The sequence below is a fragment of the Eleutherodactylus coqui genome, chromosome 1, assembly GCF_035609145.1.
Source record: "Eleutherodactylus coqui strain aEleCoq1 chromosome 1, aEleCoq1.hap1, whole genome shotgun sequence".
Classification (NCBI taxonomy): domain Eukaryota; kingdom Metazoa; phylum Chordata; class Amphibia; order Anura; family Eleutherodactylidae; genus Eleutherodactylus; species Eleutherodactylus coqui.
Window position 1 is genome coordinate 118293163 of NC_089837.1, and position 10095 is coordinate 118303257.

The following is a 10095-nucleotide window of genomic DNA, read 5'->3' on the forward strand; positions in this document are numbered from 1 at the left end:
GCAGGGCTGGGACGGCACATCGGGAAAAGTAGTGGCGACTGGGAACTGAGTAGCGCGGGGCCGCCGCCTCCATGATACTTTTGAAGGACTCAGTTTCCACAACCCTATACGGCAGCATCTCAAGGCTGATGAATTTTGCTATGCGGACGGTTAACGTTTGAGCGTGCGGGTGCGTGGCGGCGTACTTGCGCTTGCGCTCGAACACTTGCGCAAGCGACGGCTGAACGGTGCGCTGAACTACACTGCTGGATGGGGCCGAGGACAGCGGAGATGAGGGTGTGGGTGCAGGCCATGAGGCGGTAGTGCCTGTGTCCTGAGAGGGGGGTTGCATCTCAGTGGCAGGTTGGGGCACAGGGGGAGAGGCAGGGGTGCAAACCGGAGGCGGTGAACGGCCTTTGTCCCACCTTGCGGGGTGCTTGGCCATCATATGTCTGCGCATGGTGGTGGTGGTGAGGCTGTTGGTGTTGGCTCCCCGGCTGAGCTTTGCGCGACAAAGGTTGCACACCACTGTTCGTCGGTCGTCAGGCGTCTCTGTGAAAAACTGCCAGACCTTAGAGCACCTCGGCCTCCGCAGGGTGGCATGGCGCGAGGGGGCGCTTTGGGAAACACTTGGTGGATTATTCGGTCTGGCCCTGCCTCTACCCCTGGCCACTGCACTGCCTCTTGCAACCTGCCCTGCTGATGCCCTTGACTCCCCCTCTGAAGACCTGTCCTCCTGAGTAAGCGTTGCACACCAGGTGGGGTCAGTCACCTCATCGTCCTGCTGCTCTTCCTCCGAATCCTCTGTGCGCTGCTCCCTGGGACTTACTGCCCTTACTACTACCTCACTGCAAGACAACTGTGTCTGATCGTCATCGTCCTCCTCACCCACAGAAAGTTGTTGAGACAGTTGGCGGAAGTCCCCAGCCTCTTCCCCCGGACCCCGGGAACTTTCGAATGGTTGGGCATCAGTGACGATAAACTCCTCTGGTGGGAGAGGAACCGCTGCTGCCCAATCTAAGCAGGGGCCCGAGAACAGTTCCTGGGAGTGCTCCCGCTCCTGAGCAGGTGTTATTGTAGTGGAGTGAGGAGGCTGGGAGGAAGGAGGAGCAGCAGACAGAGGATTCGGATTGGCAGCAGTGGACGGCGCAGAACTGCGGGTAGACGATAGGTTGCTCGAAGCACTTTCTGCCATCCAGGACAGGACCTGCTCACACTGCTCATTTTCTAATAACCGTCTCCCGCGTGGACCCATTAATTGGGCGATGAATGTGGGGACGCCAGAAACGTGCCTCTCTCCTAATCGCGCAGCAGTCGGCTGCGACACACCTGGATCAGGAGCTTGGCCTGTGCCCACACCCTGACTTGGCCCTCCGCGTCCTCGGCCGCGTCCACGTCCTCTAGGCCTACCCCTACCCCTCAGCATGCTGTATTACCAGTGATTTGATTTCACAGGCAGGAAATAAATTGGCGCAAGACTGCAGGCCAAATATAATTTTTGCCCTTTTTGGAAAACGAAAGGCCCCACTGCCTCTAGTGAATGAATTATCTAAGTTTAATAACTGTGCTGTGTCCCTGCTTATGTGTCACAGAACGTGAGGGTAGCAGAGTTATTATAACTCTGGCAGAGCAGGTATTTTTTTTCCCAATTAAGGAAAGCAAATGGCGAAGCCAGCAGTAAAGCGTAGCTGGGTGCGTATGATTTAGCACTGTTCTTCACGCAGCTCACACATCTCCACCGCCCGTAAGGACGGACAGAGGCTGGACAAATAGATTTGTTTTCACTTGTTTTTCCACCAAAAGGCAGCACTGCGTATATTCTATGAACATGAGAAGTTTAATAACTGTGCTGTGTCCCTGCTTATGTGTCACAGAACGTGAGGGTAGCAGAGTTATTATAACTCTGGCAGAGCAGGTATTTTTTTTCCCAATTAAGGAAAGCAAATGGCGAAGCCAGCAGTAAAGCGTAGCTGGGTGCGTATGATTTAGCAATGTTCTTCACGCAGCTCACACGTCTCCACCGCCCGTAAGGACGGACAGAGGCTGGACAAATAGATTTGTTTTCACTTGTTTTTCCACCAAAAGGCAGCACTGCGTATATTCTATGAACATGAGAAGTTTAATAACTGTGCTGTGTCCCTGCTTATGTGTCACAGAACGTGAGGGTAGCAGAGTTATTATAACTCTGGCAGAGCAGGTATTTTTTTTCCCAATTAAGGAAAGCAAATGGCGAAGCCAGCAGTAAAGCGTAGCTGGGTGCGTATGATTTAGCACTGTTCTTCACGCAGCTCACACGTCTCCACCGCCCGTAAGGACGGACAGAGGCTGGACAAATAGATTTGTTTTCACTTGTTTTTCCACCAAAAGGCAGCACTGCGTATATTCTATGAACATGAGAAGTTTAATAACTGTGCTGTGTCCCTGCTTATGTGTCACAGAACGTGAGGGTAGCAGAGTTATTATAACTCTGGCAGAGCAGGTATTTTTTTTCCCAATTAAGGAAAGCAAATGGCGAAGCCAGCAGTAAAGCGTAGCTGGGTGCGTATGATTTAGCAATGTTCTTCACGCAGCTCACACGTCTCCACCGCCCGTAAGGACGGACAGAGGCTGGACAAATAGATTTGTTTTCACTTGTTTTTCCACCAAAAGGCAGCACTGCGTATATTCTATGAATAATAACTGTGTTGTGGCCCTGCCTATACAATTCTTTCCCTGCAGTATCAATGGAGGGTGGAATGCTCTGCAGAGGCGATTTTGAGAAGCCCAAAAAAAATGCAGCACAGCTAACAGCAGCCTGGACAGTACTGCACACGGATAAATATGGCCCTAGAAAGGACCGTTGAGGTTCTTGAAGGCTACACTCACTCCTAACACTCTCCCTGCCTATGCAGCACTTCTGTCCCTAATGCCAGGTGCAACGGTCTGCAGAGGCGATTTTGAGAAAAAAAAAAATGCCACTGCTAACAGCAGCCAACACACAGCTATCAGTGGCCCTAATAAGGACCTTTGGGGGGTCTTGAAGCCTACACTAACTACCAATTCTTTCCCTACAGCAGCTCCGGTATAAACAGCACTGTCCCTCATCTAACTCACACCGCATCTGAGGCGAGCCGCGGGAGGGGCCGACTTTTATATTAGGCGAACACCTGATCTCGCCAGCCACTCACAGCAGGGGGGTGGTATAGGGCTTAAACGTTGCAGGGGGAAGTTGTAATGCCTTCCCTGTCTTTCAATTGGCCAGAAAAGCGCGCTAACGTCTCAGGGAAGGAAGTGAAAGTAACCAGAACACCGCATGGTGTTCGTTATGAATAACGAACATCCCGAACACCCTAATATTCGCACGAATATCAAGCTCGGACGAACGCGTTCGCTCATCTCTACTAATTAACTTTAACTACCGAATATGCTTACTAGGTGCTATTCATATCCCACCATTGCAGGACATTGGTGATTATCATCCTTAAGGACTCTAATAAGATCAGTATTCTGGTATCTCTAATAGCATATTAAGGGAGACCAACTCAGCTCTAGACTTGTAACATTTTAACAAAAATGTCCTAGGTTACATATTTGTTTCCTGAGAAGTCTAGGAGGAAGGCTGGCTACGCCGTGGGCTCCTGGCAACTGTCCAAGTGCGAGAGGGCCGCTGGTGTCTTGGAGAATGACCACCTCCAGAGTTGTATGGGATTCTTTCCTCTTCTAGAGTGCATTTTTCTTCTTCTAGTGATCGAATAGAGTAAGAACGTTGATTAATGCAGAAGAGTAGAGCAAAAGGAAAGTTCTATCTATAGCGAATGTTGGCTCTAGAATAATAGACCTGAGATTCCTCCTCTTTGCAAGCATAGAGGGGACGACATCAGCGTAAATTTGAACCAAGGAACATACTCCTGGGGCACCTGAATATCTCAAGAGGCCACTAGGACTGTATCTCTTATCTCCACGTAATGCAACTTAAAGGAGATGTCCCGAGGCAGCAAGTGGGTCTATACACTTCTGTATGGCCATAATAATGCACTTTGTAATGTACATTGTGCATTAATTATGAGCCATACAGAAGTTATAAAAAGTTTTATACTTACCTGCTCCGTTGCTGGCGTCCTCGTCTCCATGGTGCCGACTAATTTTCGCCCTCCGATGGCCAAATTAGCCGCGCTTGCGCAGTCCGGGTCTTCTCCTCTTCTCTATGGGGCTCCGTGTAGCTCCGTGTAGCTCCGCCCCGTCACGTGCCGATTCCAGCCAATCAGGAGGCTGGAATCGGCAATGGACCGCACAGAAGCCCTGCGGTCCATGAAGACGGAGGATCCCGGCGGCCATCTTCAGCAGGTGAGTATGAAGACGCCGGACCGCCGGGATTCAGGTAAGCGCTGTGCGGGTGGTTTTTTTAACCCCTGCATCGGGGTTGTCTCGCGCCGAACGGGGGGGGGGGTTTAAAAAAAAAAAAACCCGTTTCGGCGCGGGACATCTCCTTTAAGAATGATATCTCTTGGTAGATTGATGTTGGTCAGTTTGGAGAGAGTGCGGTGAATCCTGTCAATGCACAAGGATTCTTGTGCCACCTGGGGTAAAAGGGCAGTGAATAGATTTGTAGCAGCTTCTTTCAGATTAGAGGTATTTTCAGGCAATCCCTGGATCCTAATGTTAGCTCTTCTACTCCTATTCTCAAGATCTTCGCATTTCAGTTCCAAAGCCTCTACCTTAGTGGCATAATCCTCCCTTTTTGTTTGCTCTTGGTCTAATGTATCCACTATATCGTCTGTCTTCTGTTCCAGGTCCAATGTACATTGGCCTAGATCGTTGATTTGCTTTGATATGTCTTGAACTGCTGACTGTAATTCATTGAGGAACATTTTCTTAATATGTTTGCAAAAGACATTCTCCAATACAGAGAGTTCTGTATTTGAAACTGGTGATGGTGTCTGTGGTGGTGGCTAGTCGTGCTGCTGGTCTCCAAAATCATTGGTATCTGAGACCGCCAGCTAAAGAGCCATGTGGTTAGAGCTTAAAGTTTGAGGCCCTGAGAATATTTCCAGTAGAGTGCTCTGGGAGAATGACACTTGGGACCTGATTTGTTTGCCACTTTTCTGGGTCATTCTTACTAATTTAGGATGCAGACAGAAAATTCCTATATTTGTGATAAGGGTCTCCTTCTATAGTGATTAGGACAGGGACTGAGCATGAACCAAGGAAGGACCATAGTTATCCTGAGAACCATGTATGGGCTCAATCCCGGGGGGATTGTGGTGAGATTTACAGCATAGCCTTCAGTAGCTCTAGTTGGATCAGTAAGCCTATGGTATGGGAGCTCAGATAGTTTTGGGGGAGGCACATAAAGGAAGGTAATGAGCTTAATAAGCTGTCCCTTTATGCTCATCCTCAACATCCCCGGTAGATGACAATCACGTTCTTGTATGTTTTACCTTCTTTATTGATGATAACGTTTGCTGAAGTATAAGTTGTCAGAGTGCTTTTGTTTTACTTCTTCCCTTTATGTGATCCAGAGGCATCCGGGGCTGATTTAGGCCAAGTCCTCCTCTCCCCAGGCTGAATCCCACTGCCCTAGTGGACCAGTGATCTTTCTGACTGCTGGAACTCCCACCTATTTTGTTGTCTTCCTCTGAATATCTCCCTGTTACAAGTGTTAGCTCTGCCCCTCAGCTTTTGGACCTTGCTGCAAATCCAGGCTGAGGATGCAAAGGCCTAGAGAGGCCACACAGCTCTGCTGGTCCTCAGTCTCACTGCAGGAGCTCCCCAGACCTCTCTCCTTCTATCCTGCTGTCTGGGGAAGCAGCGCCACTACTTTTTAGTATGGCCACAGCCATGGCTGAGGTGCGCGGCAGCGGCGGCCTTCTCTCCACTGGCCGGCACTCCGTTGGCCCGTTCACCTGACCTCCGCCTGAGAAAATGGGTCAGGGTGTGTGGTCTGTCTGGGTCCTCCTCCTCACTAGGGCCCCCTGGGACTGCTCCTGTTTGAATCAGAAAATTTAGTTTAGGGCTTTTCGGGCCTTAGTAGGCCTTGTCTGGAGACCATTCTGAAACAGACCTTAAAAGGTCTCAACCTGCTCCCCATGGACAAGGAAGAGCAGTGCGAGGAAAGTGGAGGGCAGATTGAGCCTGGGAAGGGGGGGGGGGGGGGGATTTCACAGATTCCCGGGTGAGTAACCAAGGTTCCTTCCTGCCTGTGATTTTTTAAGATGTACTGTGCAAAAACATGCGCTAAATCTGTAAGTCTTTCTTCACACCTGTGTTAAAATGACAGAACTGAAAAACAAATACAACAAAAAAATAACAGCATGCTGAATCGGTGATATGGTGGACACTAATGGAGCCCAATGCAACCTATCAACCTATCAACTATAAGGAGTTCCATAATAGTATCCATAATTTTGTTGTAAAAAAATAGTGCTGAATTCTGTGCTATTTTCTTTCCAGAATTTATTATGGAAACTCTGTACTGGAAGTTTCTTGTATTTGCACATTTGTTTCTTCGGCACTTCCCTTACCAAGGCCCAAGAATTATGGAGGCCACTATGCTGTTGGGAACTTTCAGTGCAGTAGAAAAATTGTGTAACCTTCTCCAGATTTGTGCCTCCACACAATCCTGCCTCTGAGCTCAATAGGAGTTCTTTCCTCTTCATGGCTTGGTTTTGGCTCTCATTTTAAACTTTTTTGAGCTGTGACACATCATATAGACAGAGGTATGTCCAATCAACTGAATTTACCGCAGGTGGGCTCCAATCAGTGTGTAAAAACATTTCAAAGATGATCAGGAGAAATGGGAGGCTTCTACAGCTAAATTTCGAGTGCGCAAAATGTTAGTTTTGCACCACAGACCACAACATAATAAAATGTAAAAAAGTGAAAGGGTCTGAAGACTTTCTTGACCAACTGTATGTGTGTGTATACACACACACACACACACACACATATATATATATATATATATATATATATATATATAAAATCTATACACACATGCTGTCAATATATTACATATGTTGTCCTTACCGTCTGTAAAGTAGTTATTTTTTGGGGGTATGGGGGCGCTATTTTGCTTTTTACCTCAGGCAGCCCCAGAGGTTCTAAAATTTATTCTCATTTAAATATTGATAACATATGAATTTTTTATGATGTTCTCCAAGATAAAGTTGAATTCCAATCCTGCTTAAGATTCTAATGTTCAGACTTGTTCTGTGACGTCAGCATGCACAGTGCACAATTGTGCTTGCAAAGGAGTCTTTTTGCATTTGTCATGCATAAACAGATTTGTGGGTCAGTAGAGCTTAAGCTTATTTAATGCCTGGATATGTCTCATCTGAATATCTGGCTCATCCAGAAATCTAGGCTTCTGTCTGAATAATTAGGAATTGTCTCCCATTTAGTCATGCACAGTTGGCTAGTGGGACAGACACCGTACTGGGCTCCTATATTATTCTTCATGGTGAGAAGTATGAACTTAATAAAGGAAAATGCAAAAAACATGTTTATTTTCCGATGAATCGGGAGAGCCGCGTCTTTTATATACTTTAAGTGGAAATGCACAGTCTTAGTCATCATTCGCCTATGTCATTCAGAAAAAAACACTCCTTGTAGTCCAGACTGTAGACAATAAGACCTTTTATTCTCCATCACGTTGTCTGAAACCTTACTCATGTACCACAGTTAATTACACTACAGTGTCTATTATTCTTTTCAAACGCCAATGTTATATATAAATTTAAGAAGACGGATGTTTATGAAGTCTAGACATATAATGGTGTCTGTTGTCCTCATGCTGTTTGATTATGCATGGAGTATTAATTGCAGGATTACAATGTGATCTGTGCCTATGGTAAAATCCTTGTTATATATATATTGAGCTGGAGGAAGACTAAGTTCACTGTATATAGCAGCTATATAAATTGCTCTTATTTAACAGAATGATATTATCTACCAAGATCAGTTCTGTCAACGGTTTTCATCCTATTCTGTATACTGCTGACTCAGCATTAAAACGCTCGTGGGTGCTGAATACATTAACATTTCTCTATGTACAATTGAGAATATTGTGTCTTTTTTCATCCAGAAGCTTTTTTCATTAATTCAAAAGCACATTTAATGCTTTGATATCTGAGAGACAAGAGTACAAAATGACCATAACTTCTTATCAAAGCCTGCTGAATGATTAACTATGGAACCTTGGAGACTGAGGTCAACTATAGCAGATAAAAGAGAATTCATCATTCTGAATTTCTGTGTTTCTACTGTCTCATGGAGTGAGAATATAATACAGACCATCTGAACTCAATCTACAGTCAGAACAAAGTGAACAGGGTACGGTGCCCTGCTGGAAAGTCACAGGCACTTTTTGGTGCCAACCAAAATGTTTATTCTGCTTTCTTTGATACACAACACTCTTGGCAGTTACTATCACTTTCAATGGTACATAAGTGTCTTTGTTACAGTCTCTAGAAGAGGTACACATCTTCATGATTTCTCTCGTTCTTGGTGAACACAGTCTCTTAAACAGCAGCACAATTGAAGCAAGATGGCAGATGGATCTCGCTAAACCTTTTGTGCTGCTATGAATCCAAAGAAGCAGATCTAACTGTCATTCATGCACTTATGGGTATCATTTCTCCTTAAGGGGAGCACCTAGAAGGTAGGTGAGGAGACTTAAAAAGACATCCATGCTCCTCTGGGAAATATACAAATGGGAAGTTGGAACAATACCTCTGCAGCGCCACGTATTGGAAGGTAGCATTCCTGCAAGTCAATGTTAGACTTTTTAAACAAGCCTTATAATAATGACTGGGAATTGTGAGCCAAAGCCAAACTAGCCATACACAGACAGCTGTTTTAGGGTGATTGACCCACGTTTATAGGCCAAGCTGAAAACCTGCCGCTCACTGATGAGTGGCAGACCCCTTTTTTTTTCATACTGAACAAAACTTTTGTGAATCCCATTAATGTACATAATCTGATTCCATCAAAATGTATGTTATATGCCTTTCTTAGGTTATGTTCAAAAGTGATGTTTTTTTCGAGGATTTTCATAAATCTGCTTCCAATGGAGCATCACATTCGTCCATATTAATTTTCACAGGGAACCATACAAAAATTAAAACTTTATTGAGATATGTCTGGGTTTCGTAGAGAGAGAGTCACCCTCTAAGTCCTTCCATATTTCTCATTCCTGTACTTGGCTATATTGGGCAGTCCCATTGATACTGAATGGAGTGGTACTGCTCTTGCTCAACCTGCCCTGCATTCATTGCCGTGGAAGAATAAATTGAAAAGGATGGGGAAAATGGCATTCCTGTTCTCAGAATCAATGGGGGTCCCAGTGGTGACTCCCACCAATATATAAGTTTTCACCCATCCATTGGAAGCGTGAAAACTTGAAATTTCTTCAACTAACCGGAATATTCCTTAAAGTCAACTTCTGGATCTGGCTCAAAAACTGCATGAAAATCTGTTACAAAACTGGCTTTCAAAAAAAAAAGCTGTGTGAAACCAGAGTTATGCCATGTTCACACAGAAAGGATTGGCTGTGGATTTTTTGGGTGGAGTTGTTGCATGTTGCAAATCCACAGCATTTAGAGTAGCTGCCAAGTGGATGAGATCATCATGATGTTATCCACATGCTACGGACAACATCCGAACAAAATCCACACCTAAATTGATATATCAATTTAAACCAGAGTAACAGAATCCAGTACGCCAACCATCTGTGTGTAAACTGGTAATGGAAGAGCAATAATTTACATTAAAATCAAGAAACCTATTCAACGTCTTGGTAAGAATACCCAAGATCACCATAGATGGAAGACCTGTCTATTACTCATCACAACTGCAGGCTATTCACAATAATGTGACCGACAATTGTAGGGTTAAATATCTTGATGCATGACCCAGACAGCAAAAAGTTCTCCATGCTCTGCAATTTACACATGAAAAACTCCAGTGCTTCTAACTGTTGGAGCAATCATCTGAACTATAAAGCATTGCAGGGAACAAGCTCTCTTTACTTCACAGGATTTAGAACTGGAAAAGGTGAAGTTAAGGTGACCAGATAACTTCAGATCATAAACACAAGGTCCTAGACAGTGCTATTAGCAATCATACTGCAAGCTAAAC